General features: G+C 36.7%; 1 pseudogene; it reads left to right on the top strand.

The window, feature by feature from the left end:
* The first annotated feature begins 264 nt into the window (after positions 1 to 264).
* LOC110306527 (inorganic pyrophosphatase 2, mitochondrial pseudogene) lies at positions 265 to 10,209 on the top strand (annotated as a pseudogene).
* The last annotated feature ends 712 nt before the right edge of the window (positions 10,210 to 10,921 follow it).

Here is a 10,921-nt window from a genome sequence, read left to right as displayed (position 1 = left end):
AGACTCCATTTTATCTGTACCTGTTTCATTTCTTTTCTGAGTACCTTAGCACTGAAGCACAGATTTTGCTGAGTTGCTCATTTTAGTAGTTAATACTCTACTTCCTTGTTTCTTTTCTTTTTTCTATTCCTTTTTTTTTTTTTTTTTTTTTGGACATGCAGATTCAATCCTGAACTTTATTGAAAGCCATTACCGTTTAAAAAATTAATGACAGTATTTGAATCATATAGTATATAAAACTTTCTATGACACTAACATGTGAAAATGGCTTATGGTGAAGGAAGGTAAAATATTGTAACTTGTGAGTTGTTTAAGAGCCCACTGCCCAGGCCTGGGACTGAGAACAAAGCAGAACAGCCCCCAGGCCTGCCAGGGCAGGGCTGTTGTTAAGGCATTCCTAAGAACATCTTAACTGTGAAGATGAAAAGAATTCAAGGACGCAGGCAAGGCTATCTTGTCTGAGTCCCCACCATTTGGCCGGAACCTCCCCTCTGTCTATTGCCCCTTGGCACCGGGTAAAAGTCATACATCAACTGGTTGCTATGTGAACAAAGATAAGCCCCCAGCCCACAGGAACAAAGTCCTGTTGCTCTGTAATCCTTCTGATAATGTTTGAATAAGCCAATAGTGTGTCGCTATGCTGAATTCCACACCGCTAAGCCCCTTACCCCATAAAAACTCCTAGCTTTCGAGCCTCTTGGCCGACATCCGTTATCTCCTGTGTGGGATACATGTCCGACTGGAGCTCCGTAATTAAACGTCCTCATGTAATTACAGGAAGAGATGGTCCTTCGTGATTTTTTGGGTGCACGCCGAATCGGGAATGGAGTGGGGGTTTCCTCACTAGGTCTAACAATGGCAACTCTCTTCTGGAGCTGCATATAAATATGAACAAATATGTGTATATATATATATATATATATTCACACATATATTATATTATATATAATTATAATACACACACCTATGAACTCTCCACAGTACATATACCATAAATAAATACATGCAACGACACACAATGTTAGTATAAAACTGCATGCATAGATCTAGTTTATCAATTACTATTTTGACTTACATGCAATAATTAAAATAGAAATAGCGAAACTATTCCTAGTTTACTATTGTTATTTAAATATTAATACTTTATATATTTTGCAGAAGTAATACATTCTAAAAGCTGTATTGGAGAATGCAGAGTGACATTATGCTATTCTTTTACACTGTTTTGTTTTCATGCTCATTAAGATTAAAATGCATTATTTAAAGATGTCCCATAGGGATGGCAATGGATAATCTAATTTTTCTTATAACATCGAGGAAGTTTTTATTGTACCAACAGCATTGCTCACCATTTACAAATCTCGTGCATGCACATGCAAGTTTGTATTTCAGTTATAATTTGTGAATAATTTACTAAGGGTAGCTGGTAGTGGAAAAGACTTTAACTCTTGACAAAGAAGACATGTGTAGGTAAGTGTCCTCTGAAAATCCTGGAGCCCTCAGACTGTACCTCACATCTCATTTTCCAGTGGAACTGGAGGAATACAGGACAGAAAACAGGAACAACCAAGGCATCCAGAGGTCTTTGCTCATACCAGAAAAATGCCATATATATCTTATTTCATCTTCCAGATTCAGCCAAAGCAGGATGTCCATTTAAAACTGACATGAAATTAAAAAAAAATTACCTGGCAAAATGTGTTATAGATCTCTAGAGGGTATAGGAGTGCTGGCAAAAACATCTGGGACACAGGTTAAGAAAAGCAGATTTGAAATGCATTTATTCTGTTTTGTTTTGCTGAGTTGAGATAGACCCTACAACCTATAAGAAAGGTGAGTACTCTATCATTGAATTATACTTTTATTCCTGGGTCATTTTTGGACAACGATTTGTAGCTGCATCTTAGAACTTTGTGCTATTTTACTGACTCTCAATTCAACGGTCCTTGCCAAAAGACACTGCTTTAGAGAAAAAGAAAAACAATATATTGTGTTTTTACCTCTGCTTACACTGCCCTTCCGCACCAGGGTCAAGGTTCCACACTTCCTTAATGGGTAAGCCTCTACACTGATTCTTTTCCACTAAGTAAAAGTAAATCCCTTTAAACTTTATTGTGTAGTTTCCAGATGTGTTTTCACTATTTTCTCTCCATGTTCATGTACTTCTTAAAAATCATCTAGTGACACTTATATGGGTACCATTGTATTAGCACTTTTCGCATCTCAGGAGCTATATCTCTGAAGGAAACTGACTTTCTCTACTCTAGCGGTCAGTAACTTTCAATAGCTCTTCAGCGAGGAGTAGAACTTCCTAAGCTTCTTTTGCCCTACCCATGCTACCATGCTGATACTATGTAAGTCTTGAACATGCAGCCACAGCAACTGTGCTTCAGCCAGATTCTGCACTCTCTGTCAGACTGCTTCTCTTTCTGTGATGGTAACATTGATCTGTAAAAAATGTTGGAAGAGAAGAAAGACACCTTGGTGTATTAGTTACTTTTCTATTGCTATAATAAGCTTGATGACCAAGGTATTATAAGACAAATAAGACCAGGGCAATATATAAAACATTTAATTAAACTTATTTATGGAGATAGAGTCCATGAAGGCAGACAGAAGTCATGACTACAGGAATAACTCATAGCTCACATCTCAAAACTGTAATTATGAGGCAGAGAACATATGGGAAATGGCAAAGGTCTTTTGAAACATCAGAGTGACACATTCTCCAGCAATCCTATAGTTCCTAAACATTCCCTGGGAATCAAGCATTTAAACAGAGGGGCTTGTGGGGGTTATATCTAACTTACCAAAGATTAGTTTAACAGTAGGTTAATTTCTCTGTTGATTGTATGATTTAGCACATACCATTTTTATTTAACATCTCAACGGGAGTAAGTTATGACATGTAAAACTAAACTTCAGATTCTTGTGACCTACTGATGGTCACCTCAAAATGAAAACATCCATGCAGAAATTAGTTTAAAAATAATAGATAAATTGCCATATTTATAAAATATAATAGAAACAATTTGACCATTAGTAAGCATTGGGGATTATAATGAAGATGCTGGGGAAATAAAGATCATTTTTTTTTGAGGAAAACAAAACAAAACATCTAAACCAGCACATCTTGTCCTGCATACAGCAAGATACAGAGCTTTTAACAAGCTAAAAATTTACTGTTATTCTCTTCAAATTATTTCTACTCATTGGCTCTTAGCAGAAGATAAGGTCTCATTTTTAGATAAGCACTGATTTTCTTTTTTTTTTTGATTTTTAATATTTTTATTACATATTTTCCTCAATTACATTTCCAATGCTATCCCAAAAGTCCCCCATAGCGCCCCCCCACTTCCCTACCCACCCATTCCCATTCTTTTGGCCCTGGCATTCCCCTATATTGGGGCATATAAAGTTTGCAAGTCCAATGGGCCTCTCTTTCCATTGATGGCCAACTAGGCCATCTTTCGATACATATGCAGCTAGAGACAAGAGCTCCGGGGTTCTGGTTAGTACATCATGTTGTTCCAACAATAGGGTTGCAGATCCCTTTAGCTCCTTGGGTACTTTCTCTAGCTTCTCCATTGGGAGCCCTGTGATACATCCAATAGCTGACTGTGAACATCCACTCCTGTGAAATCAGTCTGGCGGTTCCTCAGAAAATTGGACATAGTACTACCGGAGGATCCAGCAATACCTCTCCTGGGCATATATCCAGAAGATGTCCCAACCGGTAAAAAGGACACATGCTCCACTATGTTCATAGCAGCCCTATTTATAATAGCCAGAAGCTGGAAAGAACCCAGATGTCCCTCAACAGAGGAATGGATACAGAAATTATGGTACATTTACACAATGGAGTACTACTCAGCTATTAAAAAGAATGAATTTATGAAATTCCTAGCCAAATGGATGGACCTGGAGGGCATCATCTTGAGTGAAGTAACACAATCACAAAAGAACTCACACAATATGTATTCATTGATAAGTGGATATTAGCCCAAAACTTAGGATACCCAAGATATAAGATACAATTTGATAAACGCATGAAACTCAAGAAGAATGAAGACCAAAGTGTGGACACTGTGCACCTTCTTAGAATTGGGAACAAAACACCCAGGGAAGGAGTTACAGAGACAAAGTTCGTAGCTGTGATGAAAGGATGGACCATTTAGAGACTGCTGTATCCAGGGATCCGTCCCATAATCAGCTTCTAAACGCTGACACCATTGCATACACTAGCAAGATTTTGCTGAAAGGACCCAAATATAGCACTGATTTTCAAGTGAAGCTAAAAGGTCACAATTTCTATCACTTAAGTCTTCCGAAGAAGAATATGGCAATTGAAATCAGATGGCTCTGACTTTTTGTCAGAAGCAGTCTGCGGCCATCCAGAAGACTGCAGGGAGCATAAGGAACCCATGAGCATCCAGATGAGGTTAAAAGCAAGGGACCACTACACGGGAATGCCCTTCACTGTTAGTCATTATGAAACAGACACATTAGTTCTGAATTTATGAAAAAGCCATACTGAAAACCTTCTTCTGGCATAAGTATTCATCTATTTTATTGCACATTTGATGGGATTTAATGTGATTCTTTAATGCCACCTCCAAAGTGTTGCCACTCTTCCCTATTTTTCTTGGTTTTCATATATGAAAAACAAACAAACAATGGTAATTTATCTTTGCCTTAAATCATTTAAATTATGTAATTCAATTATTTATAATTCCCCTGTAACTAAATATAAGTTTAAATGAAACTCTATGAGAAAATGTACAAGTTATTTGCTAAACTAAATGAAGTGATATAATATTTTTTTACGTGTCACAAATGTCACAAAGTTATGTTGTCCATAATTTTCTCAAAAATTATATCTTATTGGGAGACTTGTAAATGCCACAAGCACTGTAAATTTGGAGAAATGTTTTTCAAAAAAATTTGACAAGAGTCAAATTCTGAATATAAAAACAATATAAAGAAAATTTATGTTTTAATTTTTGGCAATTGACTAATGAAAAAGTTGATATATTTTCTTGAATACATATCTTACGAATTGATACAAGTTAAACTGTATGATATCTCAGTTTAAATGTCTAACTTCAACCTGCTCAATATACTCTATGATGTATTTAGAAATAAAAAAAATCTTTCTTATTACAAAATGATTATTTTTTCATTGACTGGGTTATTTTACAAAAAGAAGAACCTAAATTTATATTGATTGTAATTATATTTGTTTATCAAATCCAAAAATACAACAGAAGTATCAGAGGGATTATTATAGAATTATAAACAAATAGGGGACCCAATTTAAGCTAAACTAAATCATGTTATTCAAATGTTTATGTACCTACCTGTTTTTTCTTCATCTCAAAATGTTTATAACTTGAAAATAGGAAAAATGTCTTCTTTGTTAAATGTCTGTTTTGATTAAACATTGACACAATTTTCTTAGATGTTCAGCACACATTAATTGGCAATGATATGATTTATTTTTGATGGAATAGCAGGGGCATTGGGTAACCATTTCTCTAAATATCATTTGAATTAGCCTTTTAAGAACCAGACTCTGTAGATGCTGTGTCCCAGATCCCTGGAGCAGGGAAGGCCTAATAGTAAAAAGAGTGAAGTAAAAACAAGCCACCTGGGGAGCAATGCAGTTTGTTAGGCCTATGTAGTAGTTACAGCCTGAGTAATTGCAGGGTGCTTGCTATGGGAGCAATTCAATTTTCTGTCTCTAGAGCACTGCAATGAGCAATACATCAGACTAGCCACCAATGAAAGAACTTGTGTTCCACAGGCCTACATATGGCAAGGGAAGCAAAAATGACCAAGGTAGGAAATCAATCTCTTTTATGAGCTCCATTGGAAAACCAAAGTAACATCAAACAGTACAAGACTAAGTGACCTACCTTGGGAGAAATGCAAGTGTATCAATTCTCTGAAGCATGAAAACAGCTCAATGGCTCCTTAGTTGAATGATACATGACTTCTAAGGAGACTATTGGGAACAAGGTGTCTTTTCCAAAAGTGCACTGTTTTAAGCCATTTCAATCTAGACTAGGCTTTGTAAACAAGGCTGCCATGCTCCATTCTCTCTGATAGATTTCTAAAGAATGGACACTAAGTTACTAATGCTTCAAGTTTTTGGTTCTAATGTGCCAGCATTTATTTATTTATTTATTTAGACATCAACTCTAATCGTGTGTTTTTATTTTTTGTTCCGGTGTTTCTGTTTTTTTTTTTTTTTTCTTTCTCTTTCTCTTTTTTATTAGATGTTTTCTTCACTTACATTTCAAATGCTATCCCCTTTCCTAGTTTTCTCCACAAAAATCACCTATGCCTTCCCTGAAACCAACACCGCTTGGCCTCATCAGAACCTAGTATTCCTACCACAGAGAGTCATGGTTATCCCAACACACCGGAAAAGCAAGATTTGGATTTAAAAATCATATCTCATGATGCTGGTAGAGATTTTTAAGAAGGACAGTAATAACTCTCTTAAAGAAATACAGGAGAACACAGCTAAACAGGTAGATCTCCTTAAAGAGGAAACACAAAAAAAAAAAAAAAAAAACTTGAAAGAATTACAGGAAACACAGCCAGCATTTTTTTGTTCATCTAGCTGCATATGTATCAAAAGATGGCCTAGTCGGCCATCACTGGAAAGAGAGGCCCATTGGACACGCAAACTTTATATGCCCCAGTACAGGGGAACATCAGGGCCAAAAAATGGGAATGGGTGGGTAGGGAAGTGGAGGGAAGGGTATGGGGGACTTTTGGGATAGCATTGGAAATGTAATGGGGGAAAATACGTAATAAAAAAGTATTTTAAAAAAAGAAGAAATTCTCTTCTTTTAAGAAAATCCATCTTACTAAAGAAATCAAGTGTGTCCAGTAATAAGCTTTTAGTGATGGTTAACAAAGTTGAGCATCCAAAATTTGTCTTCCTTTAGGGAATTCCTGAGAGGCAAGTGTTTTGGGGTATTAAGCAATAAGATACCTAATGAAAAATAAAAACCAAAGGAGTAAAATATAGATAAGATGGAAATCATTTTATATTAAATGAGTCTCAGTGTTTTCATTCTACAATTTCATAGTATACTTTATAAAAGATTCAGCTCCCTGAATATAATTACATTATGGTGATTACAAAATGAAAGCATGGAAGGGAAATGGAAAGACCTAGAAAATCACAGACAAATGACTTTGTAGTTCTTTTCTACTCAAAGCCATGATTGAGGGCAAGTGAAAGGTTAAATGACTGCTCTGTTGAGACCATTAGCAAACATTAGGGAGAATTTGATGAAACAAATGGCAGCATCTCTTGAATAAGGGAGAGGATCTCAGGAACCCCAAAAAGCAAGTACAGTGCAAGTGTGCATGCACGCACACACACACACACACACACACACATTTCTGAAAGCATCTAGCATCCATAAATGTGCTTACTTTTGTGTTTATATGCATAAGTTAAATTTTAACATTGAAAAAAATTTTTCAAAGAAGACGATGCCTGTGAATGGAAAACATGCGGTGTACAAATAATAGTCAACGCAAAAAAAAAAAAAAAGTCTTCAGCACAAATATCTATGATGTTCAGGGATAGCAAGTACTGGCACTACTATTGTCCTGCTAATAACACATAGAGTCTCCAAAAAATAAGAAAATGAACAAATTTCAAGAACAGAATAATGAAATTAAAGTAGTGTCATTCTATGCATGTAGCGCTTCTAGGTTCTTGTTAAAAAATAAAAGAAGAAGTTCACTGTAAGATTTTTAGTATGTATGCTCTTTTGTAACTTTACAAGAGCTTTGAGCAGCCTGCTTTTTAAGAATGCATTATTATCTGAACCTTTTGCATTATTGAATATTCAGTGAAAGAAAGCTGACCTAGTAAACTGCTTCCTCACTTACTGCTTTGTTAAGAAATTTCAAAAAGAACAAAAGCCCACTAATCTCTGGGGGCTTCTCACTGAGACCTTAACAAGATGCCAGGTTAATGTCTGTAAAAACAGGCAGTAATCTCTCTGAAGTGCCCTGTAGGTGCTATAAATGTCTGTTACATAGTACAATAGTGGATATGATGGCATCATAATAAACAGAAGAAGCCATGTTTGTACATCCCAAAATTTCAAGAAAATATAATTTATTGTGAACAGAACTAAGGCATCTCATATGTATTTAGTCACACATATATTTAGTCTTGCAGATATTTACATTATGTAGCTATAAGTTAAGAAATAAAATCATGTCATGTCCTTATACAACAGGAAGGAGCATAGGCATATCCTCTCACAGGAATACCACCCATTCTTCAAGAATGTAACTGTTTAGCAAATTGTATCTTATATCTTGGCTATCCTAAGTTTCTGGGCTAATATCAACTTATCAGTGAGTACATATTGTGGGAATTCCTTTGTGATTGGGTTACCTCACTCAGGATGATGCCCTCCAAATCCATCCATTTGCCTAGGAATTTCATAAATTCATTCTTTTTAATAGCTGAGTAGTACTCCATTGTGTAAATGTACCACATTTTCCATCACTGGAAAGAGAGGCCCATTGGACTTGCAAACTTTATATGCCCCAGTACAGGGAAACGCCAGGGCCAAAAAGTGGGAATGGGTGGGTAGGGGAGTGGGGGGGGGAAGGTAGGGGGGACTTTTGGGATAACATTGGAAATGTAAATGAGGAAAATACCTAATTAAAAAATAAGCAAAAAAAAAAAAAAAAAGAAAGAAAGAAAGAAAGAAAGAAAGAAAGAAAGAAAGAAAGGATGCTAGAGGACATTATCTAATTGACAAATATGATGGCCTAGATGTTAGTTGTATATTATACTTTGTAATAACATGATCGTTATGGTTTTGTTCAGTTTGTGTCTGGGAGAAAAGTTTTTAAATTAGTTATTTTATTGGTCCTGATGTTGAGGTCCTGTTCCCCAGCTCTTGGCCGATTGCTAGGCAGAAGGAATAAGTGGGACTTCCAGGTTCCCACTGGCAAGCAGACAGATGCAAAGAGGAGAGGAGAGAGTTCTCACTGTGCTTTAGAGGGGGAAAGGCCAACCAACCATGTGAGATCTCAGGTGGATGAGCCATATGCCACTTCTTCATGTGGGTGGTTAGGGCTCTTGAGCTGGAGCTAAAGGTTGAGGATAGATTTAGGGTGCTGGGTTGAGAGTATTGAGAAGGGAACACTAGCCATGGGATTTAATAATGGCCAGCAATTGAGTCAATAGGGCAAACTGAAATTGAAAAAAAAAATGTAACTGGTCAGTACATCCCCCTTCCATGAAATTTCTCAGAAGATGGACTCTAAAAAGGAAAGTAGCCTTGACAAAGGGCACGAACTGATGACCCTTAGAATTTGTTTAACATGGCTGTGAAAAGATCTCAGTATGTAAATGCAAATGCCAAAATGGAGATTGCCACTGAGGAGCCACGGAATCCCATTAAACAGGATGTGAAGAATGGAAAGTTCCTCACAAGCTATGTGCACAGAGTTATGGGTTCCTCCCTCAGACATAAGAAGATCCACATCCAAAAGATAAAAACACAAACTACTGTGGAGACAATGTTCCCATTAACGTTTGTATAGTAGGCTCCACAGTCCAGTCCCATGGAAATGTGATCCATCACAAGATTCTTGAGATTTTGACACTTTGACACAATTCCTATCATTGTGAATGATCCTGAGGCTGAAAAATTTCATGTTATCTATAATGTTAACAAGTTCAACCCAGCTTATCTGGAAGCCACTCTCAATTGGCTGAGACTTTATAAGATACTCGATGGAAAACCGGAAAGAAGTTTGCGTATAATGGAGAATTCAAAAATAAGACTTTCATCGATGTAGATATTAACTCTGCCTGTGGATGTTGGAAAGCAGAGCTTAGGAATAAATGTAACCAGGGAGCTATCAATTGTATAAATGTGCACGTGTGAAAGTCCTTTCCTTTGCACTCCAGAGGAAGCAAGATCATTAGTTGAATCAGTCCCAATACCTTCAATGAATAAAGAGAGCAATATAGAAATATGGGACTTCCTTGGCAACTTCCAGGAATGCTGGAAGGTCTGTATCAAAAATTCAGTCTCTGAGAACCCATCAGACACTTTTTCTCTTCATCATCTTGCAAAGTCAATTCATGATAATTTGGTGTCTCCCTGTCAAAACAATATCAAATCTCCTTGGAGCTACAGTTAGTGATTAGTCACCATATTAGTCCTGAGAATAGAGCAAACTTCCTATCAAAGAGCAGTTAGTTGCTCTTACATTCTAAGCAGTCTCTCCAGCTCTTCAGAAATTTATTTTTACTTTTCAAAGTGGATCAACCCAATGGACTCAGTCGCTGTTCAAGAACAATTGCTGTGTGAGAAGTCATTTTGGTAAGATAAACACGGTTCATTTATTTATTTTCTCATTCTTTAGTTATTTTCTTGCCTGAGTCCTATGTGTAACTGCAGGAGAGACAGAGTGGGGTTTAGGAACTGATACTGTTTAAAGACATGTAAATGTGTTAGGTTCAGTATTTTTAGATTACATATGTCCATTTTGCTGTTTTATGGAAATAAAAACTGTCTTTCTTACATTCATTTTTTAAGTGTTTGGCTTGATAGACAAACATGAGAGATAAGAAAAATTAGGAGAAAACTATGAATATTTAATAACTGTGGCTCAAGTTAAGTGCGTAGCTTCTTTCCTTGAAGTGCCCATGCTCTGGAAAGCACAGGAAGAGGAATCCTTCTATGGCTGGTACTCTGCTGCTTAGGTTAGGGCTAGTCTTCCTTTCTAGCTCCAGTGAAACTTGTGATTATTTAAACTATAACTGTGTCCTCTCTGACTCCTTTTAAGGGGACACTGTGAATGGAGACTGATGCTGGAGACTACCCTGGAGCAACAGCAGGAATTGTGCTCT

Source organism: Mus caroli, unplaced genomic scaffold, assembly GCF_978045245.1.
Source record: "Mus caroli unplaced genomic scaffold, Mus_caroli_1 scaffold_14, whole genome shotgun sequence".
Lineage (NCBI taxonomy): Eukaryota > Metazoa > Chordata > Mammalia > Rodentia > Muridae > Mus > Mus caroli.
Note: the sequence above shows the minus strand (reverse complement) of the source record. Positions and strands in the feature narration are given on the sequence as shown.